The 25,267-nt window shown below is 38.0% G+C and overlaps 1 pseudogene across 1 annotated transcript in view; it reads left to right on the top strand.

Moving 5' to 3' along the window:
* Positions 1-24,120, top strand: part of LOC108512958 (zinc finger protein 431-like) — a 49,252-nt pseudogene extending 25,132 nt beyond the window's left edge. The window contains exons 3-5 of the transcript XR_001880762.1: positions 2,639-2,765; positions 3,835-3,933; positions 19,297-24,120. The product of XR_001880762.1 is annotated as a zinc finger protein 431-like (transcript). The remainder of the gene's footprint in view (positions 1-2,638; positions 2,766-3,834; positions 3,934-19,296) is intronic.
* Positions 24,121-25,267: the final 1,147 nt, after the last annotated feature.

Here is a 25,267-nt window from a genome sequence, read left to right as displayed (position 1 = left end):
TATTTTTAGTAGAGATGAGGTTTCTCCCTGTTTGTCAGGCTGGTCTTGAACTCTGGACCTCAGGTGATCCGCCCACCTCCGCGTCCCAAAGAGCTGGGATAAGTCACCACTACCTATCCTATTACCAAGTAATTTTTAAGCTCATTAAAGCTTAAGAGGCAGTGCTTATCAGCCCATTCCTCTTATTAGGATTACATGGTGAAATCCTGACTCTACTGAAAATACAAAAATTAGCTGGGCATGGTGGCATGTGCCTGTAATCCCAGCTACTTGGGAGGCTGAGGCAGGAGAATCACTTGAACCCGGGAGGCGGAGGTTACAGTGAGCTGAGATTGAGCCATTACACTCGAGCCTGGTAAGAGAGTGAAACTCCGTCTCAAAAAAAAAATTTTTTTTTTGCAGAAATCTCTTTACTTGTGCCCTTTCCACAGTTTCTATATATTGTTCGGGACGGAAGCATCTATGTTGTTTTAATGAAGGGCCTCATGTGACTCTAAGGTGAGGCCAGAATCAAGTATGAGGGCTTCAAAATAGATTCATGAGAGTGAAGTGCCACCTTTGCACTAAAGGGTGGTCACAGGGCCTGTTCTGTTTGGGTTTGGTAGGGACAGGGCAGTGTGGTGCATATTTCCATTACTGTAGCAGAATTTGCTGGTGTCTGTGGCAGGGGAGGGCACCTGTGGACAGGAAAAGAGGAACATATATTTTTATTTCCATGGAGCAACTCATTTTTTCCTGAATCTCTTCTGTTATAAAGGAGAGAAATGCATGGACTTTTTGGTCTTGGTCCTTCTGTCTGTGGTTGTGAGGCTAGTGTCTCTGTGTGGAGGTGGTGCTGATACCTTTTAAAGGGAATTTCCTCAAGATGCAGGTGTTACTTGTCCAGAGAATTTTATCTGAAAAAGATTTCCAGAGAAGGAGGAGAAAGAGGAATAATGGCTTCTTTTCAGCTACACATGTCTCAGATCAATAGCTGTGTCCACTCTGCCTCCTGGAGTGCCACGTGTTTAGTACTTGCAAATCTTCTCTACTTGTGTTTTTCCTCCCCAATGGGTTTGTTTCAGGTACTTTAAAAAATTCTTGTGATAGTCAGGGTCTCTAAAAAATATTTGTTTCTGGCTGGGCATGGTGGCTCATGCCTGTAATCCCAGGATTTTGGGAGTCCGAGACAAGTGGATCACCTGAGGTTGGGAGTTCAAGACCAGCCTGACCAAGATAGATAAACCCCATCTCTACTAAAAATACAAAATGAGCTGGGCGTGGTGTCACATGCCTGTAATCCTAGCTACTAGGAGGCTGAGGCAGGAGAATCACTTGAACCTGGGAGGCAGAGGTTGCGGTGAGCCGAGATCACACCATTGCACTTCAGCCTGAGCAACGAGAGCAAAACTCTGTCTCAAAAAAAAAAAAAAGTTTCTTGTGTACCAGAGCCTTCTCTACATCATGGCCTTTTATATGCAATGCAGAATTCCTACCATGAATTTTTGATCTGCCATATTGAAAGTGTTCCTTTTGTGACTGTTGAACATGGGAAGATGTGGATACTCAAGATTCCTATTGGGGGAAAGCTGGGGTCCTTAATAAAGATGGTGAACATATATGTTGTGGTTTCATCTAAACCCAGGAAGTTCTGAAAAAAGCATTAAGAGATACCTGCTCTCTAGAGTGCTAAAGAAAGACTACTTAAAATCATTATTAAAATGATGGAATGCGGGAGATATCTTGACCTTTGCATAAAACTGATTTTTTTATGGTTAAATTCAGTCTATAATTGACTTTTTGAGCAGCAGTATCTCAGTAGTGATGCTATGTTCCTCTGTGTGCATCAGCACATCATAAAAATTTGTTCTAGTGTAGTTGACATTAATAATTTACTTGGTTAAAGAGCTCTCTGACTTTTTTTTCACTGTAGAGTTAATTGTTTTTTTCTTTATTATTATCTTTATACAGCTAATATGCATAAACCATCACAATTAATCTGGTACTTGCCTTTTTTTCTTAGGTTTTTTGTTTGTTTGTTTGTTGTTTTTTTGCATGTATCTGTCTTTGGAAAATGAAGACTCTTGTCTTTGTTTACAAGCCAGAAAATTTGGGAAAAACACAGTCTCTTTCACTTGCCTAATGTTTGACAAAATAGTCTTCCTCGGTTAAAAACACTGGCATTACTAGTGACCTTGTTAGAATTTTAAAAACTCAGACTTTATTCCAGACCTTCTGAAAAATATATAAAAAAAAAACTTCACGACAGGATCTCCAGTTTATTGTACACATTAAAATTTGAGAGGTACCTTCTAACTGAACTTTTTTCTTGTGTGAAAAATATACACAACTCATTATGATGTAAGTATAGCACTCAATAATGTATACGTTTGTGTTTGTGTCCTTAATTATATACTTTATCATCCAGAGAAGTATCATATATGCACTGGTGTTGTGAATCTTATGCCATTCTCTGCCCTCAGAGTAAGAGAATACGTTAGAAAATATTTCTGTGTTAAAAATTATTGGATAATTTCAGTTATTCTTATAAGTCAGAATCAGTTCTCTTTACTCTCTCATTTCACCTCAATTCAAATAATAAATTCTGCCCATGGCCCCTTGGTAAATATACGTGTGTCTGTGTGTATGTGTTTTTCAGGAGACATTGACATTTAGGGATGTGGCCATAGAATTCTCTCTGGAGGAGTGGGAATGCCTGAACCCTGCTCAGCAGAATTTATATATGAATGTGATGTTAGAGAACTACAAAAACCTGGTCTTCTTGGGTGAGGATAACTTTAATACAGAATTTTTAATATACCCTAAAGGTTTTATGTCTCTATTTTGTAGAATATTTTTGGTAATTTATGCTTTGTATAAGTGAGTTTCTGATCCCAGTTTTCAAGAAAATCTTGATGATTTGTCTGTGTGGAAAAGAATTTCTTCAACATGTTTCATCTTGATCTAAACTTTCCACATTCCTGAGCTGATGTGTATCCTTCACTCTAGATTAGTGGTAATTCCAGAAATTTAGCGGCATAAAATATCATTGCCCATATCTTAAAATCTATTTGCCATCACCAATTTTTGATTCAGGTAGTAAAATTAAAAACCTACAAATTTAAAATATTTTCTAAATAGTTAGAGATGTTTCTCTTTAGTATTTTCAGATTAATTTTATTTGTTTATTTATTTATTTATTTATTTTGAGATGGAATCTCACCCTGTCGCCCAGGCTGGAGTGCAATGGTGTGATCTTGGCTCACTGCAACCTCCACCCTGGGTTCAAGTGATTCTCCTGCCTCAGCCTCCCAAGTAGCTGGGATTACAGGTGTGCACCTCTGTGCCCAGCAAATTTTTGTATTTTTAGTAGGTACGGTGTTTCACCATGTTGGCCAGGCTGGTTTCAAACTCCTGACCTCAGGGAATCCACCCGCCTTGCCCTTCCAAATTGCTGGGGTTACAGGTGTGAGCCACTGTGCCTGGCCAAAACACTTTTTTTTTTTTGAGACAGAATTTTTCTCTTGTTGCCTAGACTGGAGTGCAGTGGCACTACTACCTGCCACCTCTGCCTCCCGGGTGCAAGCAGTTCTCCTCCTGAGCCCCTGGAGTAGCTGGGACTACAGGCACCCGCCACCATGCCCAGCTAATTTTGTATTTTTAGTAAAGAGGGGGGTTTCACCATGTTGGACAGGTTGGTCTCAAACTCCTGACCTCAGGTGATCTGCCCGTCTCGGCCTCCCTTTGGATTAATTTTCTAGAATATTCTGTCACATCCTTTTTACTGAACACAGTACTAGGTTAGTAATTAGAGAATATGGGCAAGATTCATGTTATTTATTTTTAATAAAGCAGGTATTGCTGTCTCTAAGCAAGACCCAGTCACCTGTCTGGAGCAAGAAAAAGAGCCCTGGAATATGAAGAGACATGAGATGGTGGATGAACCCCAGGTAGGTGAGAGTGAAAAAAAACAAACAGATGAGAGGTCCAAAGGTTAAAAAAAAAAAAAAGAATGCATATATGCCAGTCCTTACAGTGTGATTTAGGAAGCATCCAGTTTCTGGGAGGCCTGAATATTTTCTTAAGATTTTTTCTCACATAGGGGCATTTTCTGTCTTATGCTGTTAAATTCTCTAAGAATTCTACTTTTTCTTGGGGGATCTTCTTTCAAGCATATAATGAAAGCCAAAGTTCTTGTCATAGCATATAAAAGACTGTACAATCTGACTGCTTTTTTATTGTTTTGGGGCACACACAAAATGTCTGTATAATTTTGAAAAATTCTTTGTTAAATTATTTTTTAGTTCTCTTTTGAATCCTGTCTGAAATATGTGAGAGTAGTGATTTCTGTTCCATTAAGCATTTCTTGTTAATATTTTTGCATATTCCATCCTGTTTGTATTACTATAGTCTTAAAATGTAGTTTGAAATTATAAATTATGATGTCCCTCTGCTTTGTTCTTTTTTCTCAAGAATGCTTTGGCTATTTGAAGTTTATTACAATTTCTTGTAAATTTTAGAATTGTATTTTCTACTGTGAAGGAAAGCCACTGGAATTATCAGAGAGTTTATTAAATGTATAGATTACTTTAGATAATATGGCATTTTAACAATATTTATTCTTTCAATCCTAGACATGAAAATTTTTTTTTTTTTTTTTTTTTTTTAAGACAGAATCTCACTCTGTCACCAGCCTGGAGTGCAGTGGTACAATCTTGGCTCACTGCAACCTCCACCTCCTGTGTTCAAGTGATTCTCCTGCTTCAGCCTCCTGAGTAGCTGGTACTACAGGCGTGTGCCACAACACATAGCTAATTTTTTGTATTTTTAGTAGAGATGGGGTTTCACCATGCTATTCAGGCTGGTCTCAAACTCCTGACCTTGTGATCTGTCCACCTCGGCCTCCCAAAGTGCTGGGATTACAGGCATGAGCCACTGCACCCGGCCGACATTATATATTTTAAAATTTATTTTTGTCTTCTCTAATTTTTTTCATTGATATCTTATATATTTCTTTGTAAATATTTTTTACCTTCTTCATTATATTTGTTCTCAGAAATTTATTTTAATGCCATTATTCATAAGATTATTTTCTTCCTCTATTGTATCTGATAGTTTAAGTGTATAGAACCATAACTTGTATGTTAATTTTATATTTTGTTAAGTTACTGACTGTATTTATTAGTTTAGACAAATTTTTCTTTTTTTTCCTTTTTTGAGACACAGTCTCACTGTGTTGCCTAGGCTGGAGTGCAATGGCATAATCTCAACTCATGACAACCTCCGCATCCTAGGTTCAAGCGATTCTCTTGCCTCAGCCTCCCAAGTAGTTGGGACTACAGGTGCCCAGCACCATGCCCAGCTACATTTTTTTTTTTTTGCATTTTTAGCAAGACAGGATTTCACTACGTTGGCCAGGCTGGTCTTGAACTCCTGACCTTGTGATTTGCCCCCCCCCTTAGCCTCCCAAAATGCTGGGATTACAGATGTGAGCTACTGCACCTGGCTGTTTGGACAAATTTTAATGTACTGTTTGTGGTTTTTTATATATAAGATCATATGATCCACAAACAGCAACTTTTTACTTATTTCTCTTTAATTCCAGTGGCTTTTAAAATGTTTTGACTAATTCTTGTGCCACACACTTTCGGTGCAACATTAAAATAGAAGCATTGACAATGGGCACAATATAGTTTTATATTGGCATCTGTGAATTTGAAGGAGCAAACAACTCCTTAGCTTTTATAAACAGGTTTCAGGAGGTAAAGATCTTTTTCTATTGTGTCCCTAGGGTGATGGGATGCCCTTTGGGTTTGTAGTGAAGAGGGGTTGTAGCTTTGTCGCAAAGCTGCTGGATCTGCACTAGAGTCCACCTTTAGATGGCTTCTCACAAGGGCTTGGGTACTTGTAATTCCCATTTTGTTTTTGGACAGATTGTATATATTCGTTAAGACTTTGATGTGTAGGGCAGACACTAAGGCAGATTTCTGCAGTTGGCTCCATGTATAATGGCCCTTATATCAGGATGTGAATGGGTATTGCTTTCACTGAGTACCAGAGAGGATTTCTTCATTTCACTATGTGGGTTTCTGTTTAGGAAAAACTGATCATGATCTGTGGCTCAGAGAGCTGGAACTGAGTCATTGGACTGCTTCAGGGACCACAGTAAAAACCAAGGTCTGTAGTCCTGTCTGCAAGGCTGCAAATGGGTGTCTTCCTCCAGATCTCCGGAAGGGCAGGACCTTTCCTAGACTGTAACCGGGAGGAGTTTGGGATGATTACAAAGTTAACTTCAGAATTCTCTGTTGGACCAAGCTGGGTGGGCCATTTCTTGATCTGTAGCCAAAACCAAGGGTCCTGTAGTTTCCCACGTGAATAAGTGCCTGTCCTCTGAAAAAACACCTCTCAATCTTGGGCTTTAGCAGTGTGTCACAACTCCCTCCCTGTGTCTCAAAGCTCTCTTAAAGGCACTTACTTTGGAGATAGGATCTTGTTTATCGTCCGGGCTGGTCTTGAAATCCAGTCCTGCAGCAATTCTCCAACCTCAGTATACCATGTAGCTGTCATTACAGATGTGAGCCATGATGCCTGGCTCTCTCCTGAAGGCATTTTTTGTCAGGGATGACTGAATAATTTTTGTTGTGGTGAGGATAATCAAATAGAGCACCTTCTATTTTTTTATGTCACTGATGTTACTCTTTCTATACGTTTTTAATTTCTATTTTCCATTTCAAACTTGTCTGTCATTTTAGATTCAGACATTTAGGACAATATGCTAGAGTTTACATGTTATGCCTGAAGTAAATTAGATAATTGGTAGGCACTCCATATTACTAAAATGGTTACTTATAAATTTAAGTTTGCTGCAGGTAAAAAGGATTTAAAGGATTTTCACCCACTTTCTTCAGCATATATCTAAATGATAACATAATTTCCTCCCTTCCTTCCTTCCTTCCTTCCTTCCTTCCTTCCTTCCTTCCTTCCTTCCTTCCTTTCTTTTCTTTCTTCCTTTTCCTAATCTTCTTCTCTTCTCTTCTCTTCTCTTCTCTTCTCTTCTCTTCTCCTTTTCTTTTCTTTATCTCAGTCTGTTACCCAGGCTAGAGTGCAGTGGCATGATTTCGGCTCACTGCAACCTCCACCTCCCAGGTTCAGGCTATTCTGCCTCAGCCTCCTGAATAGGTAGGACTACAGGCATGTGCCACCATACCTAGCTAGTTTTTTGTATTTTTAGTAGAGACGGGGTTTCACCATATTGGCCAGGCTGGTCTGAAACTCCTGACCTTGTGATCCACCTGCCTCAGCCTCCCAAAATGCTGGGATTACAGGCGTGAGCCATTGTGCCCGGCCCAACATAATTTATTTCTAAATATTTGTTTTACATATCAGAGGCTCTAACCCTATTTTGCAAAATATAAGTTTTAACTTAGCAATGTAATGATATTCTTTGCTTCTAAAGTTGGATTACAGTAGTTTCAATTTTGTGTAAGAATAGCATATATTTAAATGTATCACATTTTTTACATGCTTTTTTTAAAGTTTCTTATTAGACTATTTATAATTATACTGCATATTCTGTGAAATTTTATGCCAGTGATTCAAAATACCTGCGTTCCCTGAGTACACAGTCAACTATTGTAGTTATCTAGACAATTCTTTTTTAATGGCACATTAATGTCGCATACCAGATTTTATGAGTAAACATGTCTCTTATTACACAGTTTCTTATTAGTGCTTTTTCAGTGTATGTTTCTTTTCTTTTTTTTTTTTTTTGAGACGGAGTCTTGCTCTGTCGCCCGGGCTGGAGTGCAGTGGCCGGATCTCAGCTCACTGCAAGCTCCGCCTCCCGGGTTTACGCCATTCTCCTGCCTCAGCCTCCGGAGTAGCTGGGACTACAGGCGCCCGCCACCTCGCCCGGCTAGTTTTTTGTATTTTAGTAGAGACGGGGTTTCACCGTGTTAGCCAGGATGGTCTCGATCTCCTGACCTCATGATCTGCCCGTCTCGGCCTCCCAAAGTGCTGGGATTACAGGCTTGAGCCGCCGCGCCCGGCCCAGTGTATGTTTCTTAACATCAGCTTGTGTTTTTTAGTTTTTCTTATAATTTTAACCAATTTGCAATTCTGTTTGTATACTTTAAGTCAATGTGAGGTTTAATTAAGAGATAAGTCAGCCATACATCTATCATGATCAGATTATATATGTGTGTGTTTTATCTGTAAATATGACCTCATTATTGGTTATGACATCTCGTATATATTCTTTCTTAGCTGATTTTCAGCAACTGTTTTATCTTGTCTAAGTGAGTAGTCATGAAAATATTTTCTTTATGTCTTATTTTCACCATGTGTCTAATGATGTATATATGTGTATATATATTTTTTGAGACGGAGTCTTGCTCTTTCACTCAGGCTGGTGTGCAGTGGCACAGTCTTGGCTCGCTGCAACCTCTGCCTCTCGGGTTCAAGTGATTCTCCTGCCTCAGCCTCCCAAGTAGCTGGGACTACAGGTGTCTGCCACCATGCCCGGCTAATTTTTTGTATTTTTAGTAGAGACGGGGTTTCACCATGTTAGCCAGGATGGTCTCAATCTCCTGACCTCGTGATCCACCGGCCTTGGCCTCCCAAAGTGCTGGGATTACAGGCGTGAGCCACTGCATATATATTTTCTTTGTGTGAGAAAGATACTTTTGTGATTTGAAGGTAATTTTTGAGAAGATTTATAATTCTGTATTTTTTTCTGTTTTCCTTTAGAAAAATTAATTGTTGTAAAAACACATAACAGGCTGGTCACAGTGGCTCATGCCTATCATCCCAGCACTTTGGGAAGCTGAGGCAGGCAGATCACTTGAGGTCAGGAGCTCCAGACCAGCCTGGCCAACATGGTGAAACCCTGTCTCTGCTGAAAATACAAAATTAGCCAGACGTGGTGGCATATGCCTGTAATTTGAGCTACACAGGAGACCAAGGCAGGAAAGTCATTAAACCCAGTAGGCAGAGGTTGCAGTGAGCCGAGATCATGCCACCGCACTCCAGCCTGGGTGAGAGAGCGAGTTTCCATCTCAAAAAACAAACAAACAAGAAAAAACAACAAAAAAACACATGACATAAAATTAAGCATCTTAAATCGATTTAAGTGCATATTCCAGACATGGTGGGGGCTCACATCTGTAACCCCTGAATTTTGGGAGGCCAACACAGGACTATCATTTGAGCCCCAAAGTTTGAGACCAGCCTGGGCAACATATGGAGATCTCCTCTCTACAAAATTTTTAAAAAGTATCCAGGTATAGTGTTGTGTACCTGTGGACCCAGCTATTTGGGAGATTTAGGGAGGATTACTTGAGCCTAGGAGTTTGACGCTGAAGTGAGACAAAATTGTGCCACTGCACTTTAGCTTGGGTGACAGAGTGGACCCTGTCTCAAAAAGAAGCTGTACGTTTCGGGGATGTTAAATACATTCACACTGTTATGCAAAAGACTTCTAGAAATTTTACATGTTGTGAAACTAAAACCCAATATCCATTTAAGTAACAAGAACCCATTTTACCCTCTCTCCAGCCCATGACGAACACCCTTCCACTTTCTGTTTTTATGAGTGTGACTACTTAAGATATCTCACATAAGTGGAATTGTATTCATTATTTTGTTTCTAGCTTATTTCAAGTGACATATTTTCAAAATTTATCTTAAAATGTGACAAGATTTCTTTGATAATATTTGATTTAATTATAATATTTGATAATCTTTGATTTCTGTGATAATATTTCATTGAATGTATATGTTACATTTTTGATGTGTTTATAAATTAAGAGACACCTGGGTTGCTTCTGCCTTTTGGCTTTTGGTGAATACGGGTGGCAATAAACATGGATGTTCAAATTCAAATATGTCCCAGGTCCTGTGTTGGATATTTTGGATATAGATTGATAAGAGTGGGATTGCTGTATTTGATAATTCCATTGTTAATTATTTAAGAAGCATTTATAACATTTTAGAATAATGGCTGTTTCCTCATTTTCTACCAACAATCAATATAGGCTTTATTTTCATTGCATCGTCAACAGATTTGGTGTTTTAAAAAACATGTATATTTTCAAACATACACTGTAGTGGCCATTGTAATGAGATTTTATTTATTTATTATTTATTATTTTTTGAGAGGGAGTGTTGCTGTTGTCATTCAGGCCTGCTGTTGTCACCCAGGCAATGGCATGATGGCTCACTGCAACCTCTGCCTCCCGGGTTCCATCAGTTCTCCTGCCTCAGTCTCCTGAGTAGCTGAGCTTACAGGTGCCTACCACCATGCCAGGCTAATTTTTATATTTTTAGTAGAGATGGGGGTTTCACCATGTTGGCCAGGCTGGTCTTGAACTCCTGACCTCAGGTGATCCATCTGCCTTGACCTGCCAAGATGCTGGGATTACATGCGTGAGCCACCACGCCTGGCCTCATTTTTATTTTTAAGCGTTTCTCTACAAATCATTAGTTTTGCTTTTCTTTTCAAATGGTTTTTCCCATTTGGATATCTTTTTTGATGAAAATTTAGTTCAATTATTTTTTCTTTTTTTTCTTTTTTTTGGGGGGCGGGGGGAGTCCCACTCTCTCACCCAGGCTGGAGTGTAATGGCACAATCTCAGCTCACTGCAACCTCTGCCTCCTGGGTTCAAGCGATTCTCCTGCCTCAGCCTCCTGAGTAACTGGGATTACAGGTGCCAAAGTTACTCTTTGTCTTCCACCATGATTGTAAGTTTCCTGAGATCCTCTCCGGAAGCAGATGCTGTTACACCCTTCTTGTACAGTCTGCTGAACTGGGAGCCAAATAAACCTTCTTTCTTTATAAGTTACACACTCAGGTATTCCTCTATATGCAAAATAGTTAATACAGTCTATAATGTCTGTTTTCTGTTTTCTTACTGATATTTTATCTGAATTTTCTATTTGTTGTTGCAAATGAGGTCTTGATCTCCACAATTATGTTGCTATGTATTTCTTCCTTCACCTTTGTCAAAGTTTGCTTTATATATTTTGGAGCCCTCATGTCATATATACGTATACATATAAATAGATATGATAGTTACAGATTCCTGGTAAATTGACAGATTTGACCATTATATAATATCGTGTTTGTCCTATGCTATTATATACAAGCATATGTCCTATGTTGTTATATACAAGCGTATTATATACAATATAATTATTACCACCTCACCCAATTGTGGTTACTATTTGCATAGAATATAGATTTTTTTCAGTTCTGTTACTTTCAACCTATTTGACTCAGTGCTAAAATATGTCTCTTATAGACAGCAGATTGTGTACTTTTTAACTTAAGCTATTAAGGTGTCTTATTTCTTTTCTTTTATAAAAGAAAATTTTAATTTAATTTTTATTTTTTTGAGATGGTGTCTCTCTCTGTCGCCCAGGCTGGAGAGCCATGATCTCTGCTTACTGCAACCTCCCCCTCCTGAATTCAAGTGATATTCCTGCCTCAGCCTCCCAAGTAGCTGGGACTACAGGCGTTGTGGCTAATTTTTGTATTTTTAGTAGAGACAGGGTTTTACCATGTTCGTCAGCCTGGTCCCAATCTGACCTTGTGATCTGCCCACCTCGGCCTCTCAAAGTGCTGGGATTACAGGCATGAGCCACTGCGCCTGGCCAATGTATTTATTTTTGAGATAAAGTCTCACTCTGTCATCCAGGCTGGTTTGCAGTGGCATGATCACGACTCACTGCAACCTCAGCCTCCCAAACTCAGATGATCTCATTTCAGTCTCTTGAGTAGCTGGTTTGCAAATGTGTGCCATCCCAAACCCAGATCGTTTTTTGTACTTTTTTTGTAGAGACAGTTTTTTGCCATGTTGTCTAGGTTGGTCTCAAACTCTTGAGTTAAAGTTCCCTCGGCCTCCCAACATTCTGAGATTACATTATTTTTTTAAGTAATTTAACTAATTTATTTTTTAAATGATTGCTTAAAGATATGAAGTTACTATTACCGGTTTTATTGTTGTTCGTTTTTTAAATTAAATTAAATTAAATTTTATGTTCCAGGATACATGTGCAGGATGTGCAGGTTTGTTACATAAGTAAACGTGTGCTGTGGTGGTTTGCTGCACCTATTAACCCCTCACCTCGGTGTTAAGCCCTGCATGCATTAGCTGTTTATCCTGATGCTCTCCCTCTCTGTGACAGACCCCAGTGTGTGTTGTTTCCCTCCATATGTCCATGTATTCTTATTGTTCAACTCCCACTTATAAGTGAGAACATGTGGTGTTTGGTTTTCTGTTCTTGTATTAGTTTGCTGAAAATAATGGCTTCCAGCTCCATCTCTGTCTTTGCAAAGTACATGATCTTGTTCCTTTTTATGGCTGCATAGTATTTGATGGTGCATATGTGCCACATTTTATTTATCCAGTTTGTTATAGATGGGCATTTGGGTTGATGCCATGTCTTTGCTATTGTGAATGTTGCTGCAATGAAGATACACATCCATGTATCTTCATAATAAAATGATTTATATTCCTTTGAGTATATACCCAGTAATAGGATTGTTGGGTCCAATAGTGTATGTGGTTCTAGGTCTTTGAGGAATCACCATTCTGGCTTTCACAATGGTTGAACTAATTTACATTCCCACCAAAAGTGTAAAAGCATTTCTATTTCTCCATAGTTTCACCACCATCTGTTGTTTTTTGACTTTTTAATAATCACCATTCTGACTGGTGTGAGACGATACCTCATTGTGGTTTTGATTTCCATTTCTTTAATGATTACTGATGTTTAGCTCCACATAAATGTCTGCTTTTGAGAAGTGCTTCTTCTTCTTCTTTGCTCACTTTTTTTTTTCTTCTTTTTTTTGAGACCGAGTTTTGCTCTTGTTGCCCAGGCTGGAATGCAATGGCGCAAACTCAGCTCACTGCAACCTCTGCCTCCCAGGATCAAGTGATTCTCCTGCCTCAGCCTCCCGAGTAGCTGGCATTACAGGCATGTGCCGCCTTGCCTGGCTAATTTTTTGTATTTTTAGTAGAGGTGGAGTTTCTCCATGTTGGTCAGGGCTGTTCTTAAACTCCCAATCTCAGGTGATCCGCCCACCTCGGCCTCCCAAAGTGCTGGGATTATAGCCATGAGCCACTGTGCCCGGCCTTTGTTCACTTTTTAATGGGGTTAATTCTTGTAAATTTGTTTAAGTTCTTTGTAGACTCTGGATATTAACCTTAGTCCGATGAATAGATTGCAAAAATGTTCTTCCATTCTGTAGATTGTCTGTTCACTCTGATGATAATTTTCTTTTCTTTTTTCTTTTCCTTTCCTTTCCTTTCTTTTCTTTTCTTTTCTTTTCCTTTCCTTTCCTTTCTTTTTCTTTTCTTTTCTCTTTCTCTTTCTGTTTTCTTTTCTTTTCTTTTCTTTTCTTTCTTTTTTGTTTTCTTTTCTTTTCTTTTCTTTCTTTTTTGTTTTCTTTTTCTTTGTCTTTTCCAGAGTCCTGCTCTCTCACCCAGGCTGCAGTGCAGTGGTGCGGTCTCAGCTCACTGCAACCTCCACCTCCCGGGTTCAAGCAATTCTCTGCCTCAGCTACTAGAGTAGCTGGGATTACAGGTGCTTGCCACCATGCCCGGCTAATTTTTGTATTTTTAGTAGAAATGGGGTTCTACCATCTTGGCCAGGCTGGTCTTGAACTTCTGACCTCATCCTCATCCAACCCCCTCAGCCTCCCAAAACGCTGGGATTATAGGCATGAGCCACCACACCTGGTGATAATTTCTTTTGCTGTGCAGTAACTCTTTAGTTTCATTAGATCCCATTTGTCAATGTTTGCTTTTGGTGCAATTGCTTTTGATGTTTTCATCGTGAAATCTTTGCCCATGCCTATGTCCTGAATGGTATTGCCTAGATTTTCTTCAAGGGTTCTTGTAGTTTTGGGTTTCACATTTAAGTCTTTAATTCATCTTGAGTTAATTTTTGTATAGGCGTAAGAAAGGGGTCCAATTTTAGTTTTCTGCATACGGCTAGCCAATTCTCCCAGCGCCATTTATTAAAAGGGAATGCTTTTCCATTGCTTGTTTTTGTCAGGGTTTTCAAAGATCAGATGGTTGTAGATATGTAGTCTTATTTCTGAGTTCTCTCTTCTATTCCATTGGTCTATATGTATGTTTTTATAACAGTACCAGGCAGCTTTGATTACTACAGCTTTGTATTATAGTTTGAAATTGGATACCATGATGCCTCCAGCCTTGTTCTTTTTGCTTAGAATTCTCTTGGCTAGGCTAGGTGCAGTGGCTTATGCCTGTAATCCCAGCATTTTGGGAGGCCAAGGCGGATGGATTGCTTGAGGTCAGGAGTTTGAGAGAAGCCTGGCCAACATGGTGAAACCTTGCCTCTACTAAAAATACAAAAAATTAGCTGGGCATGGTGGCATATTCCTATAATCCCAGCTACTTGGGAGGCTGAGGCAAGAGAATCGCTTAAACCCGGGAGGCGGAGGTTGCAGTGAGCTGAGATCATGCCACTGCACTCCTGCCTGGGTGACAGAGTCTCTGAGACTCTGTCTCAAAAAAAAAAAAGAAAAGAAAAGAATTCTCTTGGCTATATGGGGTCTTTTGGGTTTTCATATGAGTTAAAAAAATTTTTTTTCTAATTCTGTGAAGAATGTTAGTGGTAGTTTAGTCAGAATAGCATGGAATCTATAAATTACTTCGAGCAGTATGGGCATTTTTACAATATTGATTCTTTCTGTCTTTTTTATTTGTTTGTGTCCTCTCTGATTTTCTTACGCAGTGGTTTGTAGTTCTCCTTGAAGAGGTCCTTCACTTCCCTTGTTAGATTTATTTCTTGGTACTTTGTTCTCTTTGTAGCAATTGTGAATGGGAGTTTATTCATGATTTGGCTCTCTGCTTGTTTATTGTTGGTATATTGAAATGCTTGTGATGTTTGCACATTGATTTTGTATCTTGAGACTTTGCTGAAGTTGCATATAAGATGAAGAAGCTTTTGGGCTGAGACAATGGGGCTTTCTAGATCTAGGATCATGTCGTCCACAAACAGAGACAGTTTGACCTCCTGTTTGAATATCACTTATTTATTTCTCTTGCCTGATTTCCCTGGCCAGAAATTGCAATACTATGTTAAATAAGAGTGGTGGGAGAGGGCATCGTTTTCTAGTGCCAGTTTTCAAGGGGAATGCTTCCAGCTTTGCCCTTTTTTATTGGCTATGGGTTTGTCATAGATAGCTCTTATTATTTTGATGTATGTTTCGTGAATACCTTGTTTATTGAGAGTTTTTAACATGTTGGGATGTTAAATTTGATCGAAGGCCTTTTCTGCATTTTGAGATAATCATGTAGTTTTGTCTTTAGATCTGTTTATGTGATTAATTACATTGATTTTTATATGTTGAACCAACCTTTCATCCTGGAAATAAAGCTGACTTGAATTACATCAATTTTTGTATGTTGAACCAGCCTTGCATCCCAGAAATAAAGCTTTTTAACGTGCTGCTGGATTCACTTTGCCAGTATTTTATTGAGAATTTTTGCATTGATGTTTATCAGGAATATTGGCCTGAAGGTTTTTGTATGTGTGTGTGTGTTGTTGTTGTTTTATTTTGTTACATCTCTGCCATGCTGGCCTCATAGAATGAGTTAAGGAGAGACCCCTCCTTTTCCATCATTTGGAATAGTTTCAGAAGAAATGGTACCAGATCCTCTTTGTGCTTCTGGTAGAATTCAGCTATAAATGTATCTGATCCTGGACTTCCTTGGTTAGTAGGCTATTTGTTACCGCCGCAATTTCAGAACTTGTTATTGGTCTATGCAGGGATTCAACTTCTTCTGGTTCAGTCTTGAAAGGATAGATGTGTCCAGGAATTTTTCCATTTCTTCTCGATTTTCCAGTTTATGTGCACAGAGGTGTTTATAGTATTTTCTGAAGATTGTTTTTATTTCTGTGGGGTCAATGATGAGATCCCCTTTATCACTTTTATTGTCTATTACATTCTTCTCTCTTTTTTTCTTTATTAATCTAGCTAGCAGTCTATTTTATTAATTTTGTTAAAAAAAAAAAAAAACAGCTCCTGGATTCATTGAGGTTTTTGAAGGGTTTTTTGGGTCTCAGTGTCATTCACTTCCAGTCTGAATCTGGTTATTTCTTGTCTTCTGCTAGCTTTAAGTTTTGTTTGCTCTTGGTTTTCTTGTTCTTTCAGTTATGATGTTAGGGTGTCCATTTAAGATCTAGCTTTTTGATGTGAGTATTTAGTGCTGTAAATTTCCCTCTTATACTGCTTTAGCTGTGTTCCAGAGATTCTGGTACATTGTCTCTTCATTCTCATTGTTTTCAAATACTTTTTTGATTTCTGATTTAGTTGTATTATTTACCCAGAAATAAAGAGGAGCAAGTTGTTCATTCAGGAAATTCATTCAGGTGTAGGTTGTTCAGTTTTGATGTGGCTGTGTGGTTTTGAGTAGCTGGGATTACAGGCGCCCGCCACCACATCCAGCTAATTTTTTGCATTTTTAGTAGAGATGGAGTTTCACTATGTTGGCCAGGCGGGTCCCAAACTGTGTCGTGACTCTTTATCCAGCTTGCCCTTCTGTGTCTTTGAATTGAGGTATTCAGCCTATTACAGTTAAGGTTAATATTGTTATGTGTGATTCTGTCCAAGTGGTGCTAACTGCTTATTTTGCAGAGTAGTTGATGTAGTTGTTTTATAGCATAATTGATCTTTGTACTTCAGTGTGTTTTTGCAATGACTGATAATGGTTTTTTCTCCTTAACCTTAGCGCTTCTTTCAGGAGCTCTAGCAAGGCAGGCCTGGTAATGATGTGTTCCCTTAGCATTTACTTGTCTCAAAAGAATTTTATTTTTCTCCACTTATGAAGACTTACTACTGTTATTTTATTGTTTTATTTGCTTCTTGTATCTTTGTTCCTCATTTTCTCTTTTTCTTTGTGTCTTTGTTATACTTATCTTGATATACTTTTATTTCTTTCCCATTTGTTTTATGTATCTATGCAAATATATTCTTGGGGTTACCTTGGGGATTATATAAAACCTCTAAAAGATACAACAATGTATTTTAATCTGGTAAAAAAATGAACTTCAGGCCGGGTGCGGTGGCTCACACCTATATTTCCAGCACTTTGGGAGGTCGAGGCAGGCGGATCACAAGGTCAAGGGATCGAGACCATCCTGGCCAACAAGGTGAAACCCCATCTCTACTAAAAATACAAAAATTGGCCGGGCGCGGTGGCTCACGCCTGTAATCCCAGCACTTTGGGAGGCCGAGGCGGGCGGATCACAAGGTCAGGAGATCGAGACCACGGTGAAACCCCGTCTCTACTAAAAATACAAAAAATTAGCTGGGCGCGGTGGCGGGTGCCTGTAGTCCCAGCTACTCAGGAGGCTGAAGCAGGAGAATGGCGTGAACCCGGGAGGCGGAGCTTGCAGTGAGCCGAGATCACGCCACTGTACTCCAGCCTGGGCGACAGAGCGAGACTCCGTCTCAAAAAAAATAAATAAATAAATACAAAAATTAGCTGGGCATGGTGATGCACACCTGTAGTCCCGGCTACTTGGGAGGCTGAGGCAGGAGAATCACTTGAACTCAGGAGGTGGAGGTTGCCGTGAGCTAAGATTGCACCACTGCACTCTAGCCTGGTGACAGAGTGAGACTCCATATCAAAAGAAAAAAAAAAAAAGAAAGAACTTCAGTTGCATTGAAAATTTTTTTCTCATTATATCTGCCTTCAAATTTGTCATTGATGTTGCCAATTATATATTTTATGTTGTATATTCACTAACAAATGTTTATAATGATTTCTATGCTTTTACCTTTCAAGTTTTAAAGAATAATTAATATTTTTGCACTATTATTATAATGCTAAGAACTTCCATTTTTGTGTATGTGCATTTTTTTCCCAGAGAATAATGTATTTTATATGATGTGTTGTTTTGTTGAATCATGTTATTTTCAGTAGCAGCAACGGTTATCAGCACCTTTTATATGTAAGGCATATGAAGAGCCAATATACTTTTCAGTATTTGGTTATTTTTGAAGGTTTTTTTCTTTTTACTTGGCAGGACAGATATGCTGATGGTATTATTCTAACTTGATAGCGATTTTTTTCAGGACTTTGACTATATCACACAGTTTCCTTCTGGCCCGCAAAGTTTTTTTGACAGTTTACCAGCTATCTCATAAGACTATACTTGTAAATGACATGTCGTTTTTATCTTGTAGCTCCATTCTCTTCTTCGAAATTGTGCTTACATATGTGTTTGTTATAAATATCTTTGTGTGTATCCTAGTGTGTTTGTTGAGCTTCTTCATTTTGACATTATTTTTTCTTTCCAAATTTTTTATATTTTCCTTTATAATTTCTGTTTTTTGGGATATTTTAAATATTTTTGTTCTTATCCTCATTTTTTTCTGATTTTCTGTAGTTCTGTGTTCCTATTTTACTCATTGAGTATTCAGTTTATTTTCAATTTTAAAAATTAGTGTATACATCTTTTTTATGGTTTCTTTGAAAATCTTATAATTTTGATGGAAGGATTTTGCCCTATTTTGTATTCATTGTAATCGTTGATTAACATTTGGACATTAAATAAAGCTACCTGTTACATTGTTTGTAATGTAGCTTTGTCCTGGCGTAGTCTGAAAACAATTTTCTTGGTTTGAGGTCCTGTGAGACTCTCAAACATGTTCTTAGAGTGTGTCTTGTCTAAAATTTTGTGTTTATTTTTTAGTTAAAGGAATTTCTGTTTCATCTTCATCAGCAATCATTTGCTATATCTGTTTTCTGTCTGTGGTACTGCAGTCTTTCTGCGCTGTAACATTTACCTTTGGTCTCAGCAAACCCAAACTGTAATTCCAAAATATACCACCATTTCTTTCAGCACTTTATGTTCTGGGAGACCAGTTTCTGGAAAGGCCCCTAGAAGCAAGTAATATAGATGTATGTGTCAGTATGTTACTTGTTTATTAAAAAAGAAATGAAAAGTTAGCAATTTACTTAGAAAGGCACTGTGTTATATTGTTGAGTAGGAAGAATTGTGTTGGCTAAATGCAACAGGCTTTTCTTGTTCTTCTGTGTCTTTGCATTCCTGTGTACTCACCTGGAGAAATTTACACACTTATTTTAAGTTGTCCTCAAATGTATTTTGGTTAGTATGTTTTTATTACATTTATATGTCTATGAAGGATTTAGGGCCTATGGTGTTTTATTATGGCATCTTGCTTATGTAGTTTGTATAACATAGGTTAGATTTGTAAAATATGTTTATCAGAGTCTAGTAAGTTGAATAATTTGTTGTTTTTATTTCTTTCAGCTATGTGTTCTTATTTTACCAAAGACCTTTGGCCAGAGCAAGACATAAAAGATGTTTTTCAACAAGTAATACTGAGAAGATACGGAAAATGTGAACATGAGAATTTAAAGTTAAGAAAAGGCTCCACAAGTGTAGATGAGTATAAGGTGTACAAAGAAGGTTATAATGAACTAAACCAGTGTTTGACAACTACCCAGAGCAAAATATTTCCATGTGATAAATATGTGAAAGTCTTTCATAAATTTTTAAATGCAAATAGACATAAGACAAGACATACTGGAAAGAAACCTTTCAAATGTAAAAAATGTGGCAAATCATTTTGCATGCTTTTACACCTAAGTCAACATAAAAGAATTCATATTAGAGAGAATTCTTACCAATGTGAGGAATGTGGCAAAGCCTTTAAATGGTTCTCAACCCTTACTAGACACAAGAGAATTCATACTGGAGAGAAACCCTTCAAATGTGAAGAATGTGGCAAAACTTTTAAGCAGTCCTCAACCCTTACTACACATAAGATAATTCATACCTGGTGAGAAAACCATACAAATGTGAAGGAATGCTGGCAAAGCCTTCAACCGGTCCTCACACCTTACTACACATAACGATAATTCATACTGCGAGAGAAACCCTACAAATGGTGAAGATGTGCAAAGCTTTTAACCAGTCTTCAACCCTTAACTACACATAAGTTCATTCATGCTGGAGAGAAACCTACAAATGGTGAAGAATGTGACAAAGCTTTAACGATTCTCAATACCATTACTAAAACATAAGATAATTCAATACTGGAGAAAAATCTTACAAATGTGAAGAATGCGAGCAAAGGCTTTAATTGGTCCTCAACCCTTATAAACACAAAAGAATTCATACTGGAGGAGAAACCTTACAAATGTGGAAGTGTGTGGCAAAGCCCTTATGAGTCCTCAAAACCATTACTACACATAAGTATGATTCATACTGGATAATCTAATGCTTTAGAGAATGCCCTACAAATGTGAAGAATGTGGAAAAGCCTAATTAAACCGGTCCCCACACTTACTGCACATAAGATAAATTCATACTGAGAGAAACAACTTACAATGTGCAAAGAATGTGGCAAAGCCTTTTAGGGGCCAATCGCTCCAATTCCATTAAACTAACCACATAAGGAGACAAATCACACTGAGAGAACCCCTACAAATGTGCAAGAAATGTGGCAAAGCTTTTAACCGATCTCAAATCTTACTAAACATAAGATAATTCATACAGGAGGAGGAAATCTTACAAATGTGAAGAATGCTGGTAAAGCCTTTAACCAATCCTCAACTCTTACGTAACATAGGAAAATTCATACTAGAAAGAAACCCTACAACTGTGAAGAATGTGGCAATGCATTTAACCAGTCCTCAAACCTTATTAAACAAAATAATTCATACTGGAGAGAAACTCTACAAATGTGAAGAATGTGGGAAAGCCTTTAAGCAGTCCTCAACTCTTACTAAGCATTAAAAATTGGCCAGGTGCAGTGGCTCACTCCTGTAATCCCAGCATTTTGGGAGGCTGAGGCAGGCGGATCACAAGGTCAAGAGATCGAGACCATCCTGGCCAACATGGTGAAACCCTGTCTCTACTAAAAATACAAAAATTATCTGGGTGTGGTGGCGTCTGTCTGTATTCCCATCTACTTGGAAGGCTGAGGCAGGAGAATCGCTTGAACCTGGGAGGCGAAGGTTGCAGTGAGCCAAGATTGCACTACTGCACTCCAGTTTGACAACAGAGTAAGACTTCGTCTCAAAAAAAATTTATACTGTACAGAAACCCTACAAGTGTGAAAAACATGGCAAAGCCTTTAAGAAGCCCTCAATTCTTAACAGACATAAGATAATTATACTGGAGAGAAACTCTACAAATCAGAACAATGTGACTACTTTTGACAATGCCTCAAACTTTTCTAACCATGAAAAAAATTATACTGGTGAGAAATCCTAGAAATCTGAAGAGTGAGACAAAGCCTTTAAATGGTTCTCACACTTGATTGTAGGTAAGATAATTCATACTGGAGAAAATGCCTACATGTGTGAACAATGTGGCAAAACTTTTAACCAATGCTCACACTTTATTGCCAGGAAAGCATTTATACTTGAGATAAATTATACAAATATAAAGACTATGAAAAAACCATTAATATCTGCTCACATTTTACTCAACACCAGAGAGTTCATGCTTAATAAAAGCATTATAAGTGCAATTACTGTCAAAAGATCTTTCAGAAAATACAAGCTTTTATAGTGAAGAGTATTTATTTTGAAGTTGAACATTACAAATATAAAGAGGAATGTAGTGCCTTTACTTGTATCACAGATCTTATTGTAGACATTTTTTTCTAGAGGAAAACTCTGAAGCAGTTGATCAAACTTTGTTCAACATCAGGGAATTTATATTGAAAATTGTGCAAGTATAACAAATTTGGAAAACAGTTTTCAAAACTACAGCTTAGAAATCAACAGAGTTATACTAGAACATATTTTTCCAGATGCAATAAAAGTAAAATATTTAATCCATAATTAAGTCTATGCAAATATCAGAGAATTTGTGGTAGAAATATATAAGGTACTGACACTTCAGATATACTAAATCAGAGTGCTGAGTATAGAAAATCTAAAACTAAAGTTGGTAGAAAAATTATTTGTATAGAACTTTAAGAGGATCAGAAGGTTTTTTGGAGAGTTATAACTACATTCAAAGTACACTTTTATTTCTTGAAAAATATTACAGATTTTTTGAAAAGTGAATAATGTCATCATTCAACTCTGAAATTATTTCCTGCCATGTCTTCATTCCTGTTGTATTACATGTGAAAGCATGGGATTAATTGTTGCTGCATCAAAGATAAGAGAGATTCTTTTGTCTGTTTGTTTGTTTGTTTTTTGAGACTGAGTTTCACTCTTTCACCCAGGCTAGAGTGCATTGGCACGATCTCGGCTCAGTACAACCTCTGCCTTCTGGTTTCAAGCGACTCTCCTGCCTCAGCATCCCAAGTAGCTGGGATAACAGGTACCCACCACCAAGCCCGGCTAATTTTTGTATTTTTAGTAGAGATGGGTTTTCACCATGTTGGCCAAGCTGGTCTTGAACTCCTGACCTCAGGTGATCCACCCGCCTTGGCCTCCCAAAGTGCTAGGATTACAGGCTTGAGCCACCACGCCCAGCCTATGGCATATTTTAATAGAGGAATACAACATATAATAATAACAGGGTTAAGTGAGGCATCCATCATCTGTAGCATTTCTCCTTTGTTTTACAAACAATCCAATTCTACACTTTTTTTAAATTGTAAAATGTACGATTAAATTTTTATTTACCACAGAGTTATTTTATGGTCATAATAAAATTATAAAGTATAAATGAAATTCATTTCTAAATTCTTAATAAATATTTTCTCATGCCAGATGTGGTAGCTCATGTCTGTAATCCTAGCACTTTGACAGGCTGAGCAAGGGGGTGGATCTCGAGGTCAGCAGTTCGAGACCAGCCTGACCAATATGGAGAAACCCCGTTCTACTAAAAATATAAAAATTAGCCAGGCGTGGTGGCATGTGCCTGTAATCCCAGCTACTCAAGAGGTTGAGGCAGGAGAATCACTTGAACCTGGGAGGTGGAGGTTGCAATGAGCCAAGATCACCCCACTACACTCCAGCCTGGGCAACAGAGCGAGGCTCTATGTCAAAAAATAAATATTTTTTCAAATTTTCTGTATATTTTTCTTTGAACATGTGGCCTGCCTGCAAACATATACATATTTTTAGTTTTGATTCACATAGAGTTAAATGCATATTAGTCTAAAGACAAACCTTAGGTGTAAGAAAATTATGGAATTAAGTGCGTGTGTGTGCATATGAGTTTGTACATATTTTCAGAAGAAAAGAACAATATGGGAACAAATATCATTTTAATATGGTGACTACTATAAAACTAAAAACCTAAATGCTGAAAGCAAATATATACTTTTTAGTTTGTATTGAATTTATTACTGTACTGTCTATGACTTACAGTTCTGAATCTTCCCAAATTCTCTGTATATACTTGCCTGATACTCATGCTAGACCCATTTTTTTTTGTTTCTTCCATTTTTTTGTTTTATATTTTATGAAGTATTCATTATGTGAGCTGGTCTGCGATTATAAGTTTTTATGAAATTTAGTGCACACAAAATAATTTTAGATGTAATTCCAAAAGTAGTATATTATGTTACATTTTATTTATTTAGAGCACTCCATTTTCTTTTAAGAGGAGAACAATATATAGGTTTTCTTTTAGTGATTGTTCGTTTTACTTTTTATAATTCACATAAGTATATTTTTTGAGTCAATTTGTTCAGCTAAGTACTAGGGAGGCTTCATAAGTCATGAGGATGTTTTTATATATAAATGTAGCAAACATATTACAGTTCTCGCTGTGTAGTAGATTATCCATAATAATTCATAAATATTCCTGCTGAAGTTAGTTTATAACTTCGAGTCAAAGATGAAAAATATCAATGGTGAAGATTGATTCTTCATATGGAGAGGACATTTTTTTCCATGTAAAACTGAATCTTGCTGAATTTAAAGAGAAATTCTGGCTGAGGCAGGTGAATCACCTGAGGTCAGGAGTTTGAGACCAGCCTGATGAATATGGTGAAACCCAGTCTTTACTAAAACTACAAAAATAGCCAGACATAGTGGTGGGTGCCTGTAATCCCAGCTACTCAGGAGGCTGAGGCAGGAGAATTATTTGAACCAGGAGGTGAAGATTAGACTAAGCTGAGATTGTGCCATTGCACTACAGCCTGAGCGACAGAGCGAGACTGTATCAAAAAAAAAAAAAAAAAAAAAAAACCAGGCATGGTGGCTCACACCTGTAATCCCAGCACTTTGGGAGGCCAAGGTGGGCGAATCACTTGAGGTGGAGAGTTTGAGACCAGCCTGACCAACATGGTGAAACCCTGTGTCTACTAAAAATACAAATTTAGCCACGTATGGTGATGCATGCCTGTAATCCCAGCTACTCGGAAGGCTGAGGCAGCAGAATCGCTTGAACCTGGGAGCTTGAGGTTGCAGTGAGCCAAGATCGGGCCACTGCATTTCAGCCTGGGCAACAAGAGTGAAACTCTGTCAGAAAAATAAATAAATAAATAAAAATAAAAGGTGCAATACCGTCCACAGGTAAGAGGATTAAATTAGTTAGCTTTGTTTTTAAAAGAAAAATCTTACTAGATTCTTACACAAAGTGTGGCAAATATAAAACTTGCTTGAAAATATAGAAATGACATTTTTAAGGGTTAATGGTAAACAATTTTAAATTTAGTTTTCTATGATATACTTACAGCACAACTTACATTTCCATGCAGAATCTTTTATTTTAAGTGTGAGTGTTAAAAGTTACAAAATAATGAAATGACTTCTGTGGATTTAAAATTTAGAAAAATAATAACTTTTCTCTATTGATTTTACAATTTGGAGAAATCTTTCACTCTTATTTTTTTTTTGGAGATGGAGTCTGGCTCTGTCGCCCAGGCTGAAGTGCAGTGGCCGGATCTCAGCTCACTGCAAGCTCCGCCTCCTGGGTTTACGCCATTCTCCTGCCTCAGCCTCCCGAGTAGGTGGGACTACAGGCGCCTGCCACCTCGCCCGGCTAGTTTTTTTGTATTTTTTAGTAGAGACGGGGTTTCACCGTGTTAGCCAGGATGGTCTCGATCTCCTGACCTCGTGATCCGCCCGTCTCGGCCTCCCAAAGTGCTGGGACTACAGGCTTGAGCCACCGCGCCCGGCCTCACTCTTATTTTTTATATTTTTGTTAGTGGGAGAAGTTTAGTCTACAGTTTTTATTTTTAGTCACCAAACTGTAGCCAACTCTTGGGTCATTTTCTCTGAAAAAGATTTGGAGATCATGACAGCTTTTGGATTAAAACATGTCTGTTATTTTGCATGAAAACTAGTTTAATGTGTTC

The sequence above is a fragment of the Rhinopithecus bieti genome, unplaced genomic scaffold (genome assembly GCF_001698545.2).
Source record: "Rhinopithecus bieti isolate Rb0 unplaced genomic scaffold, ASM169854v2 scaffold_31514, whole genome shotgun sequence".
Lineage (NCBI taxonomy): Eukaryota > Metazoa > Chordata > Mammalia > Primates > Cercopithecidae > Rhinopithecus > Rhinopithecus bieti.
This window is presented reverse-complemented; position numbering and strand designations above follow the sequence as displayed.